General features: G+C 40.8%; 1 protein-coding gene across 27 annotated transcripts in view; it reads left to right on the top strand.

The window, feature by feature from the left end:
- Positions 1–1,945: 1,945 nt before the first annotated feature.
- Positions 1,946–22,236, top strand: part of GLIS3 (GLIS family zinc finger 3) — a 548,443-nt gene continuing 528,152 nt past the window's right edge. For 6 of the 27 annotated variants that reach the window (XR_013385993.1, XR_013386010.1, XR_013386000.1 and 3 more), the window contains exon 1: positions 1,949–3,187. The gene's annotated coding sequence lies outside the window, so the exon portion shown is untranslated. Of the gene's footprint in view, positions 3,188–9,479; positions 9,754–22,236 lie in introns of all 27 variants that reach the window. The other 21 variants (XM_077908825.1, XM_077908770.1, XM_077908751.1 and 18 more) reach the window with 8 other exon arrangements.

Raw genomic sequence — 22,236 nt, 5'->3', positions numbered from 1 at the left:
ATGCATAATTTCTGTCTCCAACTCCTTACTGCTTTGAGTCATACATGAATCTTTCAGAAAAAGAGTAATCTAAATCTCCCAGTGGAGTTCAGAGCAGGTGGGGAAGTTAGTAAAAGAAGTAGCTATGCTGTTTTATCTGATGGCACTGGTCCCAGCCCTAGGTTGGACTTCTGGGTGGGGAAGAGGCACCAGTTGAGTGTCCTTCAGCCTGAAGGAGAGAAAGGTGATTCACTGACCCCCCTTAACACCTTCCCCCCAACTCCTATCCCTGCAGGAAGCTTGCAGCCTGAGGCCAGAAAGGTTAAGTATTTCTGTGGTATAAGCACGTAAATGCTGCTAGAAGTTTTAACTTTTATCAAGCACTTAATATATACAAACACTGTCTGGGCTTAAGCCTCCACAAAACTTACTTATGCTGTTTCCTGCACTTACTGTGAATTATCAAACCCTATACATATGAATTATTGCATTCAATACATAGTATGAGTTATTGCATACCTCGGCCACATCTGCTGCTTTTTTTCTTTCAAATTTTATTCTCCATGATTTGGAATGTCTTACAGTTCTTCAAAGACACCATAATCTTTCAGACATCTATTTAGGTATGTGATCTTTTCTGCTTGAAACGTCTCTTTTCCTCTCTGCTGGAAAATGTATTTGTCCAGGATTTGGTTCATTGCAGTGCATATGTATCCAGGAAATGCTTTTGGAATGAATGAGAAAGTCTGTCTTGGGGCTACTTGGATGACTCAGTTGGTTAAACCTCTTGCCTTCCACCCAGGTCATGATACTAGGGTCCTAGGATTGAGACCTGGGTGGGGCTCCCTCCTCAACCAGGAGTCTGCTTCTCCCTTGCAACCCCCCCCCCCCATTGTGCATTCTCTGTTTCAAATAAAAAAAAAAATCTTAAAAAAAAAGAGAGATACTCTGCCCCAACACCAAGTTAATCACTCCTTCCTCTGTGCTACTTTAGAACCTTCTGTGTCATTTGTGTCACTTACAGGCTATGTTGCCTATTTACCTATCTCATTTCCCTAGACAGATTCGTTTGTCACCACATCTAAAATTTATTATTCCAGTGGCACCAACACAACTGGAGATGCTCATGGGGACATTGTGTAAGTTTTTTTTTTTTTTTTTTTCATTGTGTAAGATTTCCTGCCTTCTGGTTTCTGTTCAACGAGAAATGTCTACCTGCTTGTTCCTTCTCTGGAGGTGGGGAACATCCACTGACCCAAATCAACCTGTCAATGTATGTATGTATGTATGTATCTGACATTTGAGTTCCCTCTGACGAAATGGAAAAAAAAAAAGTGTTGGGTGTTGCATCCCTTCCCCTACCCCCATTGGTGAGGGCATTTCTGTCGCCTCTGAAATCCTGAAATCAGTATTGAAGGAAATGTCATCAAGCATTAATGAGGAGCGATGGCAGGGAGGGCGTCCCTGCATCTGCATAGTGCGGGCAGGCGTGCTGGGCGCCACGCTGTGTTCTGCCCACCGCCCTGGGGCTGCCGTGGGGAGCGCGTGGAGTACAAGCTGCTCAGGAAGCTGTTTGGGGCCAGCATGCCTTCCACCAGGCCTGTGCACCTGTGTGTCCCCGCCGCCACCCGCTGGTGCTGTGGGAGGGGTCTTCGGGCGGGATCTGCCTGGCAGTGGTCGGACATGTGGCGGGGGAAGGCATGGCTGCCCTCCCAAGGCCTCGCTAGCGAGCAGGTAGACGCGGGGCCTCCACGAGGCAGACGGGCTCCACCAGCAGGGGCTGCGTCGTCAGCGTGCTGACGTAGAGGCAGCGCGGCGTGAGATGGCCCCGGGAGGCCGTCTGCGTGCCATGTGCAGAGTGCGGCGTGCGGCGTGCGGCGTGCGGCGTGCCGTCGCCGACGTTGAAGCACCTGCTCCCTCCACTCAGGCCCATTGGGGGCCGCCATTGCGCCGTCGCCAGCGACCCGGATGAGGTGCTGCGTGCGCCTGCCGAGGGAGGTTATCGCGGCCTGGCGTCAGGTCTTGTAGGCCTTGGGCGAAGCCTTCTCGCGCTCTCGGCCTGTAGCGGGCCCACCGCTTGAGCTCCTGGCTGGCAGACACCTCAAGTTTGATGTCCACGACCAGCCATCGGGGAGGGGTGGCGCCTTCCGCGCAGTCACTTGCTCCTGGTGCGACTGGAGCTGGCCCCACACGTCCGACGCCTTGCTGACTGTCTCGAGGCACAGGACCACCGCGTTGGATTTCTTGATAGAGATGCAGATGTCTGGGCTTCCTCAGGGGTTTTCAAGCGTATCCGGGTGCAGCTCATCGGCACGCGCCAGGGTGTGCCCCGCTGAGTCCGTGATGGTGCTCTTCGTGGGGTTGCGGTGGGGCGCTAGCCGTTGGAGCCCCTTCACCAGCTTGGGCGGGGCGGCCGGGCTCTTGGCCTCCACGGGGACTGTGATGACCCGGCTGACCCTGAACCTCACTACTGGCATGCTTGAAGGAGCTCAGAGGTGGGGATGGTGCCTGTGTTCACCAGGAGCTGGTGTGTGCCCACGGGCCTCGGGGTTCCTGCAAAGGCATGTTCTCGATGGGCTCTTTGTAAGCCCAGACAAGTTTTTTTTTTTTTTTTTAATTTTTATTTATTTATGATAGTCACACAGAGAGAGAGAGGCAGAGACACAGGCAGAGGGAGAAGCAGGCTCCATGCACCGGGAGCCCGACGTGGGATTCGATCCCGGCTCTCCGGGATCGCGCCCTGGGCCAAAGGCAGGCGCCAAACCGCTGTGCCACCGAGGGATTCCCCCCAGACAGGTTTTTGATGGCTGGCACCATTTATGTCTATCGTTGCAGGGTCAGCGGAACAGTGCCTGAAATGTAGCAGATGCTCAACAGATTTGAATTGATTTGAATCTTTGTTCACTCATGGGCATCAGTGTGGTGTACAGTTCTCGAGTGCAGACATCTTTGTGGTGTTGGTCTTATGGATTCTCATGATGTCCTTGTCCCGCGTGGGAGTCCGCATATTGTCCGTGCCCAGGACCAAGGAGTACACTCAGCTGCTTATTTTTCATTCAGATTCTTGTCTGGAACCCTAAATTTTTTCACTCGCCCAAGATCCAAAGAGGCTTCGGGAATACAGACTCAAAAGGCCCATATTTCATATTGTTTCAGCAGCCTTTGGAAGCCCTGAACTGGCCCTGTGCGCTATGGGATCTCCAGACAGGTAAGTCCTGTTCCCCAACAGCCTGTGGATTCTGGGATATAGGCCATGCGACCCACCAGCCTTTGTATGTGAAGGGAATCTATGGCTTCCTTGAAAGGAAGAGACATCGCCAGAGGAAGGCAGGATAGCACATGCATTAGAATAGATTTTGGGGAAAAAAAAAGATTTTGGAATCATTGGTTTACTTTTTCTCCCCTCTCTGATCTTAAGTTTTATTGATCTGTCTCCACCTGATTCCTTTGCCATCTTCAATCTGCTCTTAAGACCTGTCCTTCCAGTGAGTTTTTCATTTGTTGTCTTTCTATCTTGTTAGAGAAGATTGGTGGAAAGCCCGGAATGTTTCCCAAGTGCCTTTCTCTTGGGCATGGCTCAATTTATTTATTTTTTAATTTGTTTTTTACTAAGATGTAATTGACGTATAACATTATATTAGTTTAAAAAAATAACATTATATTAATTTCAGATGTTGTACAACATTGTAATTCAATAGGTGTATGTATTGCAAAATGATTACCATAAGTCTGGTTATTATCTGTCATTATACATACTTCAAAAATTTTTTTCTTGTGATGAATGCTCTAAGATTTACTTTCTTAGCAACTTTCAAATATACAATGAAATATTATTGTCATTTTTTACAATACAGTATTTTTAAAATTATTTTTAAAATTTATTCATGAGACAGAGACAGAGACGCAGAGACATAGGCAGAGAGAGAAGCAGGCTTCCTTTGGGGAGCTGGATGTAGAACTCGATCCCAGGACCCCAGGATCATGCCCTGAGCCAAGGCAGATGCTCAACCACTGAGCTACCCTGGTGCCCCACAATACAGTATTATTAACTGTAGTCATCATGCTGTACATTATATTCCCATGCCTTATTTATTTTATAACTGGAAATTTGTACCTTTTGACCCCTGTTACCCACTTCACTCATGCCCTGGCCACCACCCCTCCGACAATCACCAGTCTGTTCTCAGTATGTATGAACTTGGTTTATTTTGTTTTGTTGTTTATTTTTTAGATTCCACATGCAAGTGAGATCATATGGTATTTGTTTTTTTCTGACTTATTTCATTTAGCATAATGCCCTCAAGATTCATCCATATTGTTGTAAATGGCAAGATTCCTTTCTTTTTATGGCTGAATAATATTCCATTGTGTATATATGTATATGCAACAATTTCTTTTTATTTTTTTAATAATAAATTTATTTTTTATTGGTGTTCAGTTTGCCAACATACAGAATAACACCCAGTGCTCATCCCGTCAAGTGCCCCCCTCACTGCCCGTCACCCATTCACCCCCACCCCCCCCCCGCCCTCTTCCTCTTCCACCACCTCTAGTTTGTTTCCCAGAGTTAGGAGTCTTCATGTTCTGTCTCCCTTTCTGATATTTCCCACACATTTCTTCTCCCTTCCCTTCTATTCCCTGTCACTATTATTTATATTCCCCAAATGAATGAGACCATATAATGTTTGTCCTTCTCTGATTGACTTATTTCACTCAGCATAATACCCTCCAGTTCCATTCATGTTGAAGCAAATGGTGGGTATTTGTCATTTCTAATAGCTGAGTAATATTCCATTGTATACATAAACCACATCTTCTTTATCCATTCATCTTTTGATGGACATCGAGGCTCCTTCCACAGTTTGGCTGTTGTGGGCATTGCTGCTATAAACATTGGGGTGCAGGTGTCCTGGCCTTTCATTGCATCTGTATCTTTGGGGTAAATCCCCAACAGTACAATTGCTGGGTCGTAGGGCAGGTATATTTTTTACTCTTTGAGGAACCTCCACACAGTTTTCCAGAGTGGCTGCACCATTTCACATTCCCACCAACAGTGTAAGGGGGTTCCCTTTTCTCCGCATCCTCTCCAACATTTGTGATTTCCTGCCTTGTTAATTTTCCCCATTCTCACTGGTGTGAGGTGGTATCTCATTGTGGTTTTGATTTGTATTTCCCTGATGGCAAGGGATGCAGAGCATTTTCTCATGTGTGTGTTGGCCATGTCTATGTCTTCCTCTGTGAGATTTCTGTTCATGTCTTTTGCCCATTTCATGATTGGATTGTTTGTTTCTTTGCTGTTGAGTTTAATAAGTTCTGTATAGATCTTGGAAACTAGCCCTTTATCTGATATGTCATTTGCAAATATCTTCTCCCATTCTGTAGGTTGTCTTTGAGTTTTGTTGACTGTATCCTTTGCTGTGCAAAAGCTTCTTATCTTGATGAAGTCCCAATAGTTCATTTTTGCTTTTGTTTCTTTTGCCTTTGTGGATGTATCTTGCAAGAAGTTACTGTGGCCGAGTTCAAAAAGGGTGTCGCCTGTGTTCTCCTCTAGGATTTTGATGGAATCTTGTCTCACATTTAGATCTTTCATCCATTTTGAGTTTATCTTTGTGTATGGTGAAAGAGAGTGGTCTAGTTTCATTCTTCTGCATGTGGATGTCCAATTTTCCCAGCACCATTTTTTGAAGAGACTGTCTTTCTTCCAGTGGATAGTCTTTCCTCCTTTATCGAATATTAGTTGACCATAAAGTTGAGGGTCCACCTCTGGATTCTCTATTCTGTTCCATTGATCTATGTGTCTGTTTTTGTGCCAGTACCACACTGTCTTGATGACCACAGCTTTGTAGTACAACCTGAAATCTGGCATTGTGATGCCCCCAGCTATGGTTTTCTTTTTTAAAATTCCCCTGGCTATTCGGGGTCTTTTCTGATTCCACACAAATCTTAAAATAATTTGTTCTAACTCTCTGAAGAAAGTCCATGGTATTTTGATAGGGATTGCATTAAACGTGTAAATTGCCCTGGGTAACATTGACATTTTCACAATATTAATTCTGCCAATCCATGAGCATGGAATATTTTTCCAACAATTTCTTGATCCATTCATTTATTTAGACTTTTGGGTTGCTTCCATATCTAGGCTATGATTAACAATGCAATGAATGTAGGGGTGCATGTATCTTTTGGAAATTGTTTTTTTGTTTTCTTGGGATGAATGCCCAGAAGTAAAATTGTTGGATCACATCATAGTTCTGTTCTTAATTTTTTGGGGAACCTCCACACTGTTTTCCATTGTGGTTGTACCAATTTGCATTTCACTAACAAGGCACAGGGTTCTCTTTTATCCACATTCTCACCAGCACTTGTTATTTCTTGGCTTTGATTCACCATTTTAACAAGTGAGAGGTGATATCTCATAGTGTTTTGATTTGCATTTCCCTAATGATTAGTGATACTGAGCATTTTTCCATATGACTGCCCATTTAGATGCCTTCTTTGCAATAGTGTCTATTTAAGTCCTCTGCCCATTTTTAATTGTTTGTTTTTTTTTTGTTTGTTTGTTTTTTTGGTGGTAAAGTTTATGATATTTTGGTGTTGTTTGAATATTAACGGCTTATTACATGTATGATTTGTAAATATTTTCTCCCATTCAGCAGGTTGACTTTCCATTTTGTTGATGTTTTTCCTTGCTGTGCAGAAACGTTTTTTAGTTTGATGTCTCACTTGTTTATTTTTGCTTTTGGAGTCAGATTTAAAAATTGTTACCAAGGCCGATGTCAAGGAGATTACTGTCTGTTTTCTTCTAGGATTCTTATGGCTTCAGGGGCAAGATTCAATTAATTAATTAATTAATTAATTAATTTCCTTCCTCCTTTCTTCCTTTCTTTCTTTCTTGATTATACTTGACAGACAGTATTATATTAGTTTCAGATGTACCACTCAGTGGTTTGACAAGTTTATACATTATGCTGTGTTTACCATAAGTATAGCTACATCTGTCCCATTACGTAGCTATTACAGTATCATTGACTATATTCTTTGTGCTCTGCTTTTTAGTCCCATAGGGCTCAACTTCTAAACTCTATCCTCTGAAGATCTTGCCAGAACTTGGTTTTGGGCATTATTAGGATAGGTCTAGAGTAAGCCTTGCTCTGGATCATGTTCTTTAGTCTCAGGCATGGCCCTTATGGTTTCACAGCTGATGCCTGGCTTTGTTGAAAGATCCACAGCCCTGGAGTATGGTCAGGAGAAGTCTTCCCAGTGGTGAGGAAACTCAGTGGTCTAAGGTAGGAAGAATAGTTAAAGATGTCAGTAGGGCAAGGGGAATAGATGACACATGGGAAGGGCTGTCACATAATAGGGAGAATGGATAATATCTTTGTGGCCTCCTGGTTAAATGTAGCATTGGTGCTTGGTTGCTAAAAGGACACAATTTTCAATTCAGAATAAAAAGTGATTTTTTTTTTATTTTTAGAGTAGTATAAAAGTAAAATGTCTAGGAAAAGAGGGAGTTTGTCTTTAAAGATAACTAAATAAAGGTTAAATATAGGAAATGTTGAAGGGTTGACTGGTATCAGATAAGGACTGAGTTTAAGAACTTTTGTGGCTCCTCTCAGTATTGCATTCTATGATTCCCTGAGTTCAAATTGTTTTAGTGAAAACCCTATGTGGCACAGTGAGGGAATTCCCCTTTCTGTGTGTAACGGACAGAGCATGGCTTATAGAAATACACCTGGGTTTGAATCCCTGATCTGTCATTTTCTAGCACATTTTCTGAGAGATAAATCTCAAGCCTCACTTTCTTCACTTTTTAAAATAAGGATGGTGTGATATTCACCTCCTAAGATCATTGTGAATATAAAGTATAGATAGAGTACCTGATACACAGTATGCTGCAGGAATACTTGTCATTATATATTGATGGTATTGTGGTTTCTATTATTAGCTTGAAATTGGGTTCAATTAGTTCTATTTCTAAGAATTTCTTTGAAAAATATTCATGGATGTACATAAAAATTTAGCCACAAAAATGTTCATTATGGCTCTATGATATATTTTTATATATATAATTTTTTATAATGGGATAATAGTCAACCACTGATAACCAAAGTTCCTTCTTAGTATGGTGATTATTATAATTAAGAGATCAATCATAATAAAACCTGTAAGAAAAAGTCGATTCCTCATCCTCAGGGATGGTTTATCATTAGTTGGTTCCTGGATGGGGAGGTAGGAAATTGACAGACAGAAAGAGAGAGAGGCAGAGACACAGGCAGAGGGAGAAGCAGGCTCCATGCAGGGAGCCCGATGTGGGACCTATCCTGGGTCCCCAGGATCACACCCCAAGCCGAAGGTGGCGCTAAACCGCTGAGCCACCGGGACTGCCCTAGGGTGGATAATCTTAAATTTTTTTGTATCCTGAAGCATTTTATATGGTCAGCGAGTGGTACAAATGGTAAGTCCTACAGGAGATTAAAAGATGGTGGAGCTCTCTGGATGGGCTTGGGAAGGAGGTGAGCCTTGAATACCAGGTCTGTAGTCCATAAAGGAATTTAACATCTGTGTGGCTTTGAAGATGCAGCTGTTGAGTAGCAGGTAGCAACTCCTATCTTTGGGCTTTTGGAAATCTCTGAAGTGTTTATTTGCAGAGGGAAGCTTAGGAGAAAATGAGTATGGGAAATGCAAGGGGTTGTAAAAACAGTCCTGCTGTCAAACTGCAACATATGATACTTTTACTGCTCTCAAGTTCACTCGGTACAATCAACTATCCCTGATATGTGCCGGGAGATTTTTATTTCAAAATTTGAAGCACTTCAAAAATATCTTATTCCATTGGTATTTTACAAGCATTTCCTAAAGGCTGAGGCATCTCCCTTTAGTTTCTGACTCTCTGCAGAGCGATATAAAATTGGAGCAGCTGAATGTTGATAGGTGATTTGAAATTGTGATGATGACAGTTATAACCCAGTGTTGTGCAACAGCATTTTAACTGAGGCTCGTTTTCCCAGTCTGGATATCAAGGATTGTAAAGTCTTTTATATGATAAGTTGGACAACAGGGTTGTGTTGGGGGTGGAGGCTGAGTGGGTGTGAGTGAGGGATGAAGGGTGGTAGGAGGAGTGCATACAAGTCTGTAGGTATTAACCAGTTGATGTTGTACACTTATCGAAAAGAAGTTTATAAAAACTAGGAAAGAAATTTATAAGACCAGGAAAACAAGGGAGGAAGGAAGGAAGGAACGAAGGAAGGGCAGAAGGTGGGGGGGAGGGAGGGAAGGAAACAGGATGATGGGAAAAGAGGAATAAATTACAATGTTATTGACAACCACTTGACCATGGGCAATAATAGTCCTTTTTAAAGAACACAAAGCTGATACTGACAGCCTAGAAAATTAACTCTTATCACCATATGGAGTCTTAGAAAGTTCTTTTCCAGGGATATTGAGTCCTGGCTAAATGAAGAATATTGTCTCAAAGCTCCTTTATTTTTGTCTCCTGGCAGCATTGCTGTTAACTTCTAGGAGCCCTCCATTACTAAAACCCGGAAGTCATCAAGGTCCAGCAACCTGAGTTTACCACACGTGTAGGTTCCACAAAGTGGGAGGAAAACTTTTAACATCACTGACACAATCTCTGAACATAGTGCTGGGCAATAACTGGTTAACCTAAACAAGAACAGTTTCTTCAGTACTAAGTGGGGAACAGAGGACAAGCTTGATGCCCTGAAGTGAAATGATTGGCAGCCAAGGACTGCCTCCAGCAGATTATTGTAAAATGTGAGTAGAAGCTGGCTGATCATTTGGAAAATGAGGGCATTTTAGGGGACATTTAGGGGATAAGTCTTGAAGGAGAGTGGTTAAGGATCTAGGTGATTAGGGATTCAAGGATCACCCAGCTGATGAAGAATAAGTGTTACAGGATTGCAGGGTTCTTGTCTCATAGAGTCAGAAAATGAATCTCGCAGACACAAAAGGGTGAAGCAAAATGAAAGTTTATTAAGTGAAGATGAGAACAGAAAGGAAAGAAAAAGGCTCTCTAGAGTAAGCAGAGTCCTGAGTGGGTTGCCACTGTGGGCTTTTACTGGCAGTCTTTTTTGAGAACTCACCAGGAAGCTTGAGGCCTTGGAATTATGGTGCTGTCTTGGTTTGAGCAAGGACTATCGATAACATTCTTAACGGTTTACTGCTTTGAGGTCTGGTTAGTTTCTGTGATTACGGTGTAGCTGCCAAAAAAAAAAAATAATACTCCCTAACATCCAGGGCCAGGTGGTCTCCTTTGTTCCCTTATCTCTGGTTTTGTCCACCTCAATATTTCTCCACATTTGGGATTTCTTTGAGCTTCCTTGGAGGATTTAGGGCCTACTTTCTCTTCCTGCCTATATCTTAACCCTTTCCTTACTTGTAAAGGGGGGCCCATTTCTACTACTGCAGATCTGTTTATCATTCAGTACCTCTCTTTTCATTGAAATTTAAGCCTCTGAACAATTAATATGAAGAAAGGGCTGATTATCCAGGAAATTGACTTTTCCGGAGGTAGATGCTCAAATGGGGAAGATCAGGTATAACCTAAGAAGTTCTAGAGGACATTTCAAGGCTCCTTTGGACCCATAAATCTAGAGTTCATTTCCTTTCAACCAGCTTACTGGATTCTTAATACAATTTGAGAATTAGAATTCAGAAATGTTAAAATATAGCCAGGTCTGAGTTTTATGGAAACTGCTTTCGGAAAACATGCCATTCTCAGCCTGTTAGTAATTAGAAGTAATTATTAAACAGCTTTTGGCATAGGTGAGGGTTCTATATTGCCTTAGAAGTCACATATTAAGTGGCTCATGGTATATCTTGGTTTGCTCACCTAAGAATGAGGAATAATTTAAGTCAATAACATCAAAGTAAAAGATATAAAAGGAAAATTAAATTTTCAAATAATGGCTCCAAATGTCATTAAAAACTAATGGGGTTGCAAGAGGTAAATAAAAATGCAATCTGTTTGGTGTTGAGTGTTTCTTGCAAGCTCATTAAGCATTTGTTTCTTAAGCTTGCTCTCTAGAATGTTAATGCCAGGAAGCTAATGCAGTGAGATCTGAGGTCTTGGGGGGCAAGGAGAGGCTTGCTTCTTCCCAGGAAGTCTGGCATTCTCAGAAGATGCCACTACTTCTTTTCAGAGGACCCGAGTTGTATGCATTGTTTAGATTTTGCTGTCTATTTTCTTGGTGAGGTTTACACAGTTCTTTCTTAGGGAAAAAAAAACAAAAACCAAAGAAACCTGATGGAATGTACAGAATCAGTGAGTCCAGGGAAGGTCAGATTTTGCTACGTGAGGTGCTTTTCATTGGGGCAGAAATATTAATTAGGCAGTAGTGACACCACCTGGTCTTCCTGGGAATCTTCACTCAATCAATTCATTGGAAAAATGGACATGTTTTTATTGCATGTATTTAAACTGTGTTAGGCACAGTAAATACTACATAGGAAATGGAAGGGCCCTGATCTTGAGGGGTTTATTACTTAGAAATATACAAAACATATATATGCTTTCTCTACCCAACCTCCTCCAGCCCTCACTCCAGAAATTCTGATTCAGGAGGTTAGGAGTGGGAGTGAGGTCCTGGCATCTGTACTTTTTTTTTCTTCTTCTGAGAATTCCAATGATCACTTGGGTATGGGAAGTGAATCTGGCCAACACTGACTGATAACATACCTGGAGAAATTCTTGAGAACTGAGAAAACCAAAGGACCAGAAGAATTCAGAGTAAATAAGATCAAGGTTAGCTGGGGTAATCAGAGAAGCTTCCATGAGGGGGAGGTAATTGCAGATGTTTGTAGAAAAGCAGAGAGATTAAAAAATAACAACATTAATAAGGTAATAAATGCAAGGAGATACTCCAGGAGAATGAGAAGGCATTTTGTCCCCTATATGTGCTGTTTAATAATCTAATTCTCCAATTTAATTTCAGTTTCTATTCCAGGTTCTTAGGGAACCAATGAAATATTCTCTAACCTGTGCTTTCAATACCTAGTGTAATCAGATTTCCCCTGATTTTACCAAATGTCTCAGTCAGAGTATGGTCAGAGAAATAGAAACCAGTTCTGTTTCAAATAGAGGGAATTTATTTTATTTTTAAAAAATATTTTATTTATTCATGAGAGACACACAGAGAGAGAGAGAGGAAGAGATACAGGCAGAGGGAGAAGCAGAGAGAGAGAGAGAGAGAGAGGGAGGCAGAGACACAGGCAGAGGGAGAACCAGGCTGCATGCAGGGAGCCTGATGCCAGACTCGATCCCGGAACCCTGGGATCACGCCCCGGCAGGTGCTAAACGGCTGAGCCACCCCAGCGTCCCAAATAGAGGGAATTTAATGCAAATCTTGGTTGTATGGGTGTTTGAAGAGATGGAAAAGCTAAGGAGAAAAAACAAGGAGCTTGAGAAGGAAAAAGGAGAAAGAATAATATCTAGAGATAAATGTGTATCTGTAGTAAGCAGCTATCAATGCTAGGGATTAGGGGAATAAAGGGAAAAAAGGGTTGTTATAAAAACTCAAGAGCAAGTTTCTAGGGGTTCTATCTAGCCAATGCTAGGACTGCAGACCTTGGTCTCCCTGACCAGTACAGGGACCACCAGAGAAGAGCAGTTACAGCAGAAGCTTAGATCACTGACAGTCTGCGGCTATTTCCAGAAACACCAGCAGAAGCAATAAAATGTGAGAAAGAAATAATGTTTCTTTCTCTTGCCAGAATTGAACAGAAAACCAGTTACTGGAGGGGGGGGGATTTTGGGGAATGTAGCTTATAGATATCAAAACCTGCCAATGCAGAATAGACGGAAGAAGGTAAGTATGGGGCTGAGGGGCGACAGATAACTGGCATACCAAGTTAAATGAGTCAAGGTATACTTCCTTCGGGAAGACAGATAAACATGCCTTGGAGGTTATGTATGATTGCCAGCCGATATTAGTATTAAAATAGGTCTAAGTCTTCTCTAACAGTCACTTGGCAGCTCAGTCCAAATAGAGAAGAATTGTGTGATTTGATGAATACTGTATGAACTTGCAGCTCTTCTCTTGGCTTTTTTTGTATTAACCTGATTTCACCCACCCATTCATCTACCCATTTACTTATCGATCCGTCTGGTTAGTGCCTATTATATGCTAGACACTGTAGTAGGTAGGCCCTGGGGATCCTAAGATAATGCCATAAAGCCCTCCATAACTAGCTTCCAAGCCTGACATGAAGTGAATAAATTTGACAGTCAAAAAAAATACTGTAAGTAGTAATCATCTCATTTATTCTTTATGCTTTTCAGAGTACTTTCTCATCTTCTAAAATTCTTTTTTTTTAATTTTTTAAAATTTATTTATGATAGTCACACAGGGAGAGAGAGAGAGAGAGGCAGAGACACAGGCAGAGGGAGAAGCAGGCTCCATGCACCGGGAGCCTGACCTGGGACTCGATCCAGGGTCTCCCGGATCGCGCCCTGGGCCAAAGGCAGGCGCCAAACCGCTGTGCCACCCAGGGATCTCTCATCTTCTAAAATTCTTATAGAATATTTTAAAAAATTTCATATTGAACATATTTTTATTTCCCACCCACAAATGTTTCATGAAAATTGTATATCATTTTTAAAAAAGATTTTATTTATTTATTCATGAGAGACACAGATATAGAGGAAGAAGCAGGCTCCCCGTTGGGAGCTTGATGCAGGACTTGATCCCAGGATACGACCTGAGTTAAAGGCAGATGCTCAACCACTGAGCCTCTATATCATTTTTTTTTTTTTTTTTGTAAGGACACTGACACTTTTATTGTTAAACTCCTTTTTGACGAATTGGTTTTTTCTTCTGCCAAGGGCTGTCTCTTTTATATTTGTAGGACTCAATAGTACTACCCTTCCAAAGACTGTTTGTTCTGTGACAATTTCTATCTTCCTATGTTTTTCTTCCAAATTGTATGGCCTTTTGACTCTTGGGTTTGTCCATTTTCTTCCATCATTTTTACCAACTGGCTCTTGCCAATCAATCAGAGACACATTTTGAGAGATTAGACAGTGCTGTGGGTCCCTCTCTCCAGCTCTACTCTTGGGAAGGTCTTGGTTCTCCTGTCCCAGAACTTTATATTGGAGCAAGTCTACTATATGCTTTCTACTAGTTTCATTTTATTTCATTGTCTTTAAAAAATCTTAACTAAAAAAAATAAAAAATAAAAAATCTTAACTATGTATGTATTTTATTGATAATGACCAGTGTTTCTCAGAGTGTTTTAAATGGACCATCTATTTCTGAATCACCAACGGAGCTTATTAAATATGCAGACCCTTTGGCCAATTCTATTCCTACTGATTTATAATCTCTGATGTGTAGCCCAGAAGTACATGTTTAACAAACTCCCTGGATGACTGTGAGAGAAGACAGAAGAAGCACTGTGGATGCTGGGGTGGCTCAGTCAGTTAAGTGTCCACCTTTGGCTCAGGTCCTGGGATCTCAGGGTCCTGGGATTGAGACTCATCATTGGGCTCCCTGCTCAGCGGGGAGTCTGTTTGTCCCTCTCCCTCTGCTTCTCTCACCCTCACCCCCACGCCTGGGCTTTTGCGCTTATCTCTCTATCTCTCTCTCAAATAAATAAATAAATAAACTTTAAGAAAGGAGAAGAAACGACATTTTTCTTCTCACCTTCTTTGGTTCTTTTGAAAATATTATCATCTTTGGTAGAATAGTGTCTTACCAGAGTTCACAGATGGGCAGTAGTGATTTGAAGTTTGCCCCCTAATTCCTGAAATCACTTTGCTTTGAACCAGTTATAACCTTTCTTCTCTCAGTAGCATACAGCCAAGATGCTTTCTAGATACGCAATCTTGTCCCAAAATATTCCTGTGGAACAGAGCAGATATTGATGTCAGGCTTTGTTTTTTTTGTTTTTTGTTTTTTTAAAGATTTTATTTATTTATCCATGAGAGACAGAGAGAGAGAGAGAGAGAGAGAGAGAGAGAGAGAGAGAGGCAGAGACACAGGCAGAGGGAGAAGCAGGCTCCATGCAGGGAGCCTGACACGAGACTCAATCCCAGGTCTCCAGAATCACGCCTTGGGCTGAAGGCGGCGCTAAACCGCTGAGCCACCTGGACTGCCCTGATGTCAGGCTTTGGATGGTGGAAATGGGGCTCAGAAAGAATCAGGGACTAGTTGAAGGTCACCTAGCTAGTTAATTCTATAGCTGAGATTGGAACCCAGGCCTCCTGGGACCCCTTTACCTTGTCTTTCCTCAATTCTTTCTTTCTTTCTTTCTTTCTTTCTTTCTTTCTTTCTTTCTTTCTTTCTTTCTTTTGATTGGTATTAGTGCTACAAGACATACACGTATACTTGATTCCACCCTTTGCAGTGCACCATGACATATATTTGAATATTGGCCCTTTTTCTCGTGCCTACCTTTTGCAAAAGTAGAGTGACGTCTTTCCTTCAAGAACAAAAAGATGCTTGAACATGTCTCTATTATCACCAAGGCCACTGTGAATTAACATAGTTTATTCTCTGAGTGGTGCTGACTGCAAATGGAGGGGGGGATGGCACACCCTGATGTGAAGCAAACAGGATAATTTCAAGGTCCACTGAAGTAACAGAAAACAAGTCAGCTGCCACCATCGAGTAGAAATGAAGCAACCCAAGGTTAGCTCCCAGAACCTGAAATCTCATCAACTCAAAACAGCTTATAAGCATTTACATGTTTATTCTTCCATCTCTAGATAATTTGCACTAAAAGAAGGGATGGATGTTGTCAATCTTCCAAAATGCCTGATAATTCCAAAGTCATTTAGATTTGGCTTTGCACCATGTTTTTATGTTGAGTATTTGAATTTGGGCTTAATGTATTCTGAGAAATTACAATATTTTAAATAACGAGAATACTGCAGGGAGAACCAGGCAATAATTTCTGGCTTTCTCATTCTGCCTCTTGATTTAATACTTCTTCCTCTTTCTGGTCCATAGTAGGAGTGGTGGGTGATCTGTCATTGCACCAATTAAAATTGAATCTCTGTTTTTGTTTCTGGCTTGCTCTCACATATATAATTATTATATTTATTTCATAGGATTGATGTGGGTTACTAGATAAAATGTATGATGCCCAGGTAAATTTTAATTTCAGATGAAAAACAAATAAATTTTTAGTATAAGTACATTTTAAATGTTTCAGATAAATAATGAATAACTTTTAGTATAAGTATGTTCCAAATAGTTCAGATAAACACTGAATAATTGCATTTCAGACATGTTTATACTAAAAAATTATTCAACATTTATCTGAAATTCTAATTTAATAGGCATTGTGTACTTTTATTTTCTAAACATGGCGGCTGTTTGGATTAGGAATTACATGAGATAATATGTGCACAATATCTGGCACATAGTAAATGTTCAGTAAAGATGCATTAAAATTATGTTCATAATTGAGCTTATGTAGACCCCAACAAATAATAATAATTAGTATTTACATAATACCTTACTATTTCCAAAGCTTCCTTGTATTCATGACTATTCTGATCCTTATAATGATTCTATGGTAATGTCCATTTATCTGATGAAGAAATTAAGCCTCATAACATTAGGTTTTAGTGACTGCAGAGTAATCCACACTATGCTATTCAATCTTTTGCTTCATAGACATGTAGTTTTGAACACTGGCGTCATTTTCAGTCATTGCTACTATAAATATTATTGAAATGAACATCTAAGAGTGTAACTTTTTTTTTTTCATCTATGTATAAGCTTTTTAGGTCAGAGACCATAACTGTTGTGTTCACTATCTCACAACCAAAAGTATTGCTCAGTACATATTTCCTTAATGAATACAGTTTCCAGATTGTTGTCAGGTTCTTCCAATGATGAAAATAGCAGTAATATTAATACCATCTTATGATGCACTAGTTGTATTCTGGGTGGCTTAGATTTACTGATATAATCTTCATACTACTTGGTGAAATAGGTACCATTATTACCCCACTTTATGGTGAGGAATCAAAGCACAGAGAAGTCAGGCATTTTCTTGTCTAGTTGTTTGGCTAAATAAGCAGTAGGACTGGGAGACAGTTTCAGGTGACCTGGCTCACAACCTGCATTCTTGTCCATTGCATGTTCAGCCTCCAGCAGTGGAATCAATGACTCCATGAACATGCACATTTGTAAGCATCTTGATGCACATGGCCAAAATGCTTTCCAGAAAGATTGCACATGTAGACTCTTCTAGCAGGAATTCATGAATGTCTTAACACAGCCTTGAGTATTCTCATTAAAACTTTATTTTCATTATCTGATAGGAAATTTTCATATTTGATTTACTAGTTTTTAAACTGCACTTTGACTACAAAAGATTGAGCTTTCCCCCCCATATGGTTTAAGAAATTTTGTTTCATTTTTATTAGGTGTATATTTACATCCATACACTTTTGCATTTTAGTGCTAAACCAATTGCATGAATTATCATTGTTGCACATGGCTTAAAAAATCAAATTTGCTTGTCTTTCAGTTTTGTATTTGGATCTTTGTCTTGTGAAGTTTAACTGTAAAGAGAGGGAAGTGTGTCAGTCTTGTTTTTTTGTGATTTCTTTTGTTGTTTTTGTACTTAGCATATTAAATTGGAAGTACTTAGCATTTTAAATTGGAAGCCATTAAATTATAAGCCATTGCTTTTTCAAAGGCTTTATTTAAAAAAACTATCTTCAGCCTCTGAAAGTTCTCTTCAAATTCTCCTAACATTTGAGATGCTTAATACCTAAGAGATGGTCAGTTTTTCTTTCTGAAACTTTCCCTGCAGACACCTTTCCCCCCTGACTTCTGAGACGGAACTGTCCTCATTCAGGGACAATCTCTCCAGTAGTATTATGTTTGGAGATATTTTAAAAAAATCCAGATTACTAATCCAGCTGTTCTGAATGACAGTAATAAGGCTTTATATTCTGTCTGGTACTTTAGCACACTTCAGCACTTCTCCCATATGTGACCTCAGCAACTCTATGAAGCTCCCAGCTCAGGTATTCTCTCCCTTTTTCAGATGAAGGATCAGGGATTAAGGAGTTAAGTGACCCAAGGTCACTGAAACTCATGTAGCTCTGATGGCAACCCAATTATTCTAACACCTACTCTTGAGATCTTTTCACTACTCCAAAGTTTGTTTGTTTTTAAAATGACTTACTCTTAAGCAAGCTAAATAAAATGTCATTTTCCTTTCAAGTATTGGTGTTTAGAAGGTTCTGAAATGTTGGGCTCATATCAGAATGTTATCACTTGAGGACTGGAAACTCTCTAAGCATTTGGTTTATGTGCATTTTTTAAAAAAAGCCAATAAACGGGGTAAGGAGATGGGGTGACCTGGTGATGGATATTAAGATTGGGATGTGATATGACATCACTGACCTCTACCTCTGAAATCAGCAATACACTATATGTTAATTAATTGAATTTAAATTTTAAAAAGCCAATAAACAATGATGTGCATATTCTGTTACAATTGAAGCAAACCTTTTCTTAAAGAGGTGCTTGCAGTTGTACTTGATTTTTCTCATACCCTCACACACTAGAAAGCTAAGTGTCTTCTGATTATCTTTTGTATCAGCCACAAGATGGTACCCTTGCACAGCCTAGAGAGAGCCTGGGTCAGACGTGGGAGAATTCAGAGAATCCAATAGAAAGGAGATTCATCTTAGGTTAAAGGTGGCATGAGCATACAAATCTTGCCTTTATATTTTAAAATAGACCAAAAAAAATAGACCAAAGTTGTTCTCCTTCATTAAAGGTAAAAAGGAATTTGTATATCCTGTAAATTGACATGCCTCTTTTCTTTATACCCATGCTCTCACCCTACAAAAAAGCCAAGGTTTTTTATGTTCTAGAAGAACATTTGGATCTCCTTCACTTCTACTGAAGGGGAAATGTGGAATCAAGTAGGCTTGATTGAAACCCCCCTTCCCTTCAAACCTGGGAGTATTCCTTCTCCTTTAGAGAGTGCTGACTGTAGCGGTCAGAAGGGATTTGAAATTCAATTTTGCAAAATGGTAAATGACTAAGAATAGTGTGTCCTGTCAGGAGAAGATGGGATTTACCTTGGAGATCAAGCAGAGAGAGCAATCAGAATATTATTTATAATAACAAACAGTTAGAGCTATGCAGGTCTATCACACGGGAGAATGCTCAAGACAGAGTAAGTTAAGAAATGGATTTCAAAACAGTATATTCAGTTGTGTTTGCATGTGTGTATATGTTTGTGTCGATAAATAAATAACAGTGGTTCTCTCTGAAAAATGTAGCTAACTTACTTTTTTGACCTTTGAGGGTTCTCTACATTTTCTGTAATAAGCCTTTTTTGTGTATGCGATCACTCATCTAGGAGATGAGAAGGCTCTGTTGCCAACAAAGGTCTCATTTCAATCCTCACATGGGGTAGGTGTGATGCCTGGATTGACAGCCTCATCAGAATGAGGGAGGAAGAGTAAGAAAGGGATGCCATGTGTAAGCTTGGCTTGAACAGGCCCAGCTGTCTTAAGGGCTTTAGGCTGGGCCTGTGTGAGATATTTTTTTAGGCACTGGTCAGTAATTGGTTGAAAGGCCTCTGTTAGCCCTAGTATTGGTTCTTTGAAAATGTACTAGGAGGTGGGAGTTTCAGGATTGCCAAAGTTGACTACCAGCACTTTCCATCTTTTTCCTTTGGAGGGATGGATAGAGTAGAAAGTGGATCATAGAGGGTTTTGTTCTAAATAGGTATTGCTTCAGAGAAGGGGAGTTGTTTTAACTCACTTTGTAGCTGTTCTTGGAGCAGAAATACTTGGCAGTTGCAGCATCTCATCAGAAATCAGTATCACTGGGGCAGGTCCTTCTCTGGACATCAGTAGAAAATTAAATAACAGAGGTATATATTTGTTTTTTTTTTTTTTTAAAGATTTTATTTATTTATTTATTCATGAGTGACAGAGAGAGAGAGAGAGAGGCAGAGACATAGGCAGAGGGAGAAGCAGGCTCCATGCAGTAAGCCTGATGTGGGACTTGATCCTGGGACTCTGGGACCACGCCCTGAGCCAAAGGCAGACACTCAACCTCTGAGCCACCCAGGCATCCCAATAGAGGTATATATTTCGACAGAGATTTCACATATTACCTGAAATCACCCTTACCTGTTCATTCATTGTGAGACATGAAATGTACATGAAGTATACATACATGATGTAAATTATTCAGTAGTTACAGTTTGGAAATCCATGTTTTTCTCCAGATAAGGAAAAATAATTAATTTCACACTGAGTATTAGGAAGTCTTTTATAGAGGTGCCTGGGTGGTTCAGTTGGTTAAGCGTCTGCCTTCAACTCAGGTCATGATCCCTGGCTCCTGGGATCAAGCCACATTGGTCTCCCTGCTCTGCAGGGAGGATGCTTTTTCCTCTCCTGCTCCCCCTACATATGTGTACTCTTTCTCTCTCTCTGTCAAATAAATAAATAAAATCATAAAAAAGTCTTTTATAAACCACAGAAAGAGAATTGGTTCAGGGCTTCTACATAACATTTATATGATTCAAACTGATTATTCTTCTGAATTGAGCTGGGCCTCAGAAACCTATGCAGCTTCAACAGTTTTTCATCCTAGAGCAGTGGTTCCTAAAGGCTGATTTGTAGATAACCTATATCAGAATCACATGGAAGAGCTTTAACCATCCCCTCTCCCCACAGTCCACTTCCAAATTCTGGTTCAGTAGGTCTTCAGTGGGCCCCGAGAATCCCAAACTCTTCAGTGACTCTGAAGTTGGAATGGACTGCTGGCCCAGACCACAGGGCATGGGAGCTGCTAACTACTCCTCTTCTGTGTTTAATGCAGCGGGCAGTCAATGACATCTGAGAATGTTGTCCTGCCTTCCCCAGGTCCCGTCATGCTAGCAAAGTCCAGTTTCATGTAAATAGCTTTTCAAAAACTTGTAAATCACAGGACCCCATGTTTTAATAGGCTTGGAATTTAGGGAACACAGAAACCACTTTTACTGAGGGTTGTGCCTAGTTCTGAGATGTGGCCTTTAATAATCCATTTCTTTCTGGTACATTTTTTGCCTTCTGCAAGCATTTATGAAGTGCTACTATTAGTAGGAGTGACTGCATGAGCTACTGAGGTGGATAGAAATATTAGCCATCATTCCTCGCCCTGAGAATTCACTGCCCATCAAAGCCTGGGGAAGGATGGTGGAGTCCTACACTGCATGGAGTGACATCTGCCAGGGTGGGTGGTGGTGGTGAGGAGTATGTGTGGAATAATGGCATGGGGATCCCTCAGGGCTTAGATGAGCTGTCAGGATTTTAGTGCTTTCCCCAATTATTGACTCAATTTTTAAGGTTCTCTAGGAAAATCATTTATTTTAGCAGGTAACGTCCCCTCCAAGCAAATACTGCTTGTAAAAAGATTTCCTGCTTTCAGTTACCAATCTGCTAAATAAGTTAAAACTAGGAGGTTTCCTTAAAGCAACTTCCTAAAGTCTAGTAATACATGCAAACTCTGTGTGATTTTCCTTTTTTTATTGGAGGGTTACTGTACATGGGTGGCCTAGTCCATGAATGCCCCACTGTATTTCATTGAATCTTGTCTACAACCTCTAACCCTGTCTCTGAGGCAGCCTACAAAAGCAGGATGTGTCTAGTGGCTCTTGCAGTTGGTGATACACCTGCTGGAAGCCACTGGTAGACTTGCTGCCTCTTTCCTAACTAGATGTGGCTGGATCCATCCCCAAGAGGGTCCTTATCCCACCTCCATCAGCATACACTGCCTGGCGTGATGAGGTCTGCAACTCTTATTTCTCCTGGGCTGGGATGTGCCTCTCTCTCTGGGTAGTGTTGGTTCATTTCTGTCAACGCTGTGTTCCTTGTGTGAAAGGCTCTGGATTGGAGAGGAAGGATCTTGTTCTGAATTCTACTACTGGAAATAACAATTTAGTCTTCAATCAGACCAAAACACAACTCATAGTAGGCACCCTAGTAAGCCTTCCCTTCTCCTTTGTAAGTGTAATTTGAGGTTAGGTGGTAATCACTATAGTAAGTGGTTCCTTTTTGCCTGTGAAGGGTCAGCTACATAATTTGCGGGGCTCAGTGCAAAGTGAGAGTGCAAGATCCATTGGTTTAAAAAGCAGGAAAATAGTGCCATGAAAGTTACTAAAATATAACACTTTTTAATTTCTTCTGTAGTTTCTCTGGATTTGTAATGGTGTTTTATTATTTATTTATTTATTTATTTTAACTTTTTTTAATAATAAATT

The sequence above is a fragment of the Canis aureus genome, chromosome 1 (genome assembly GCF_053574225.1).
Source record: "Canis aureus isolate CA01 chromosome 1, VMU_Caureus_v.1.0, whole genome shotgun sequence".
Classification (NCBI taxonomy): domain Eukaryota; kingdom Metazoa; phylum Chordata; class Mammalia; order Carnivora; family Canidae; genus Canis; species Canis aureus.
Note: the sequence above shows the minus strand (reverse complement) of the source record. Positions and strands in the feature narration are given on the sequence as shown.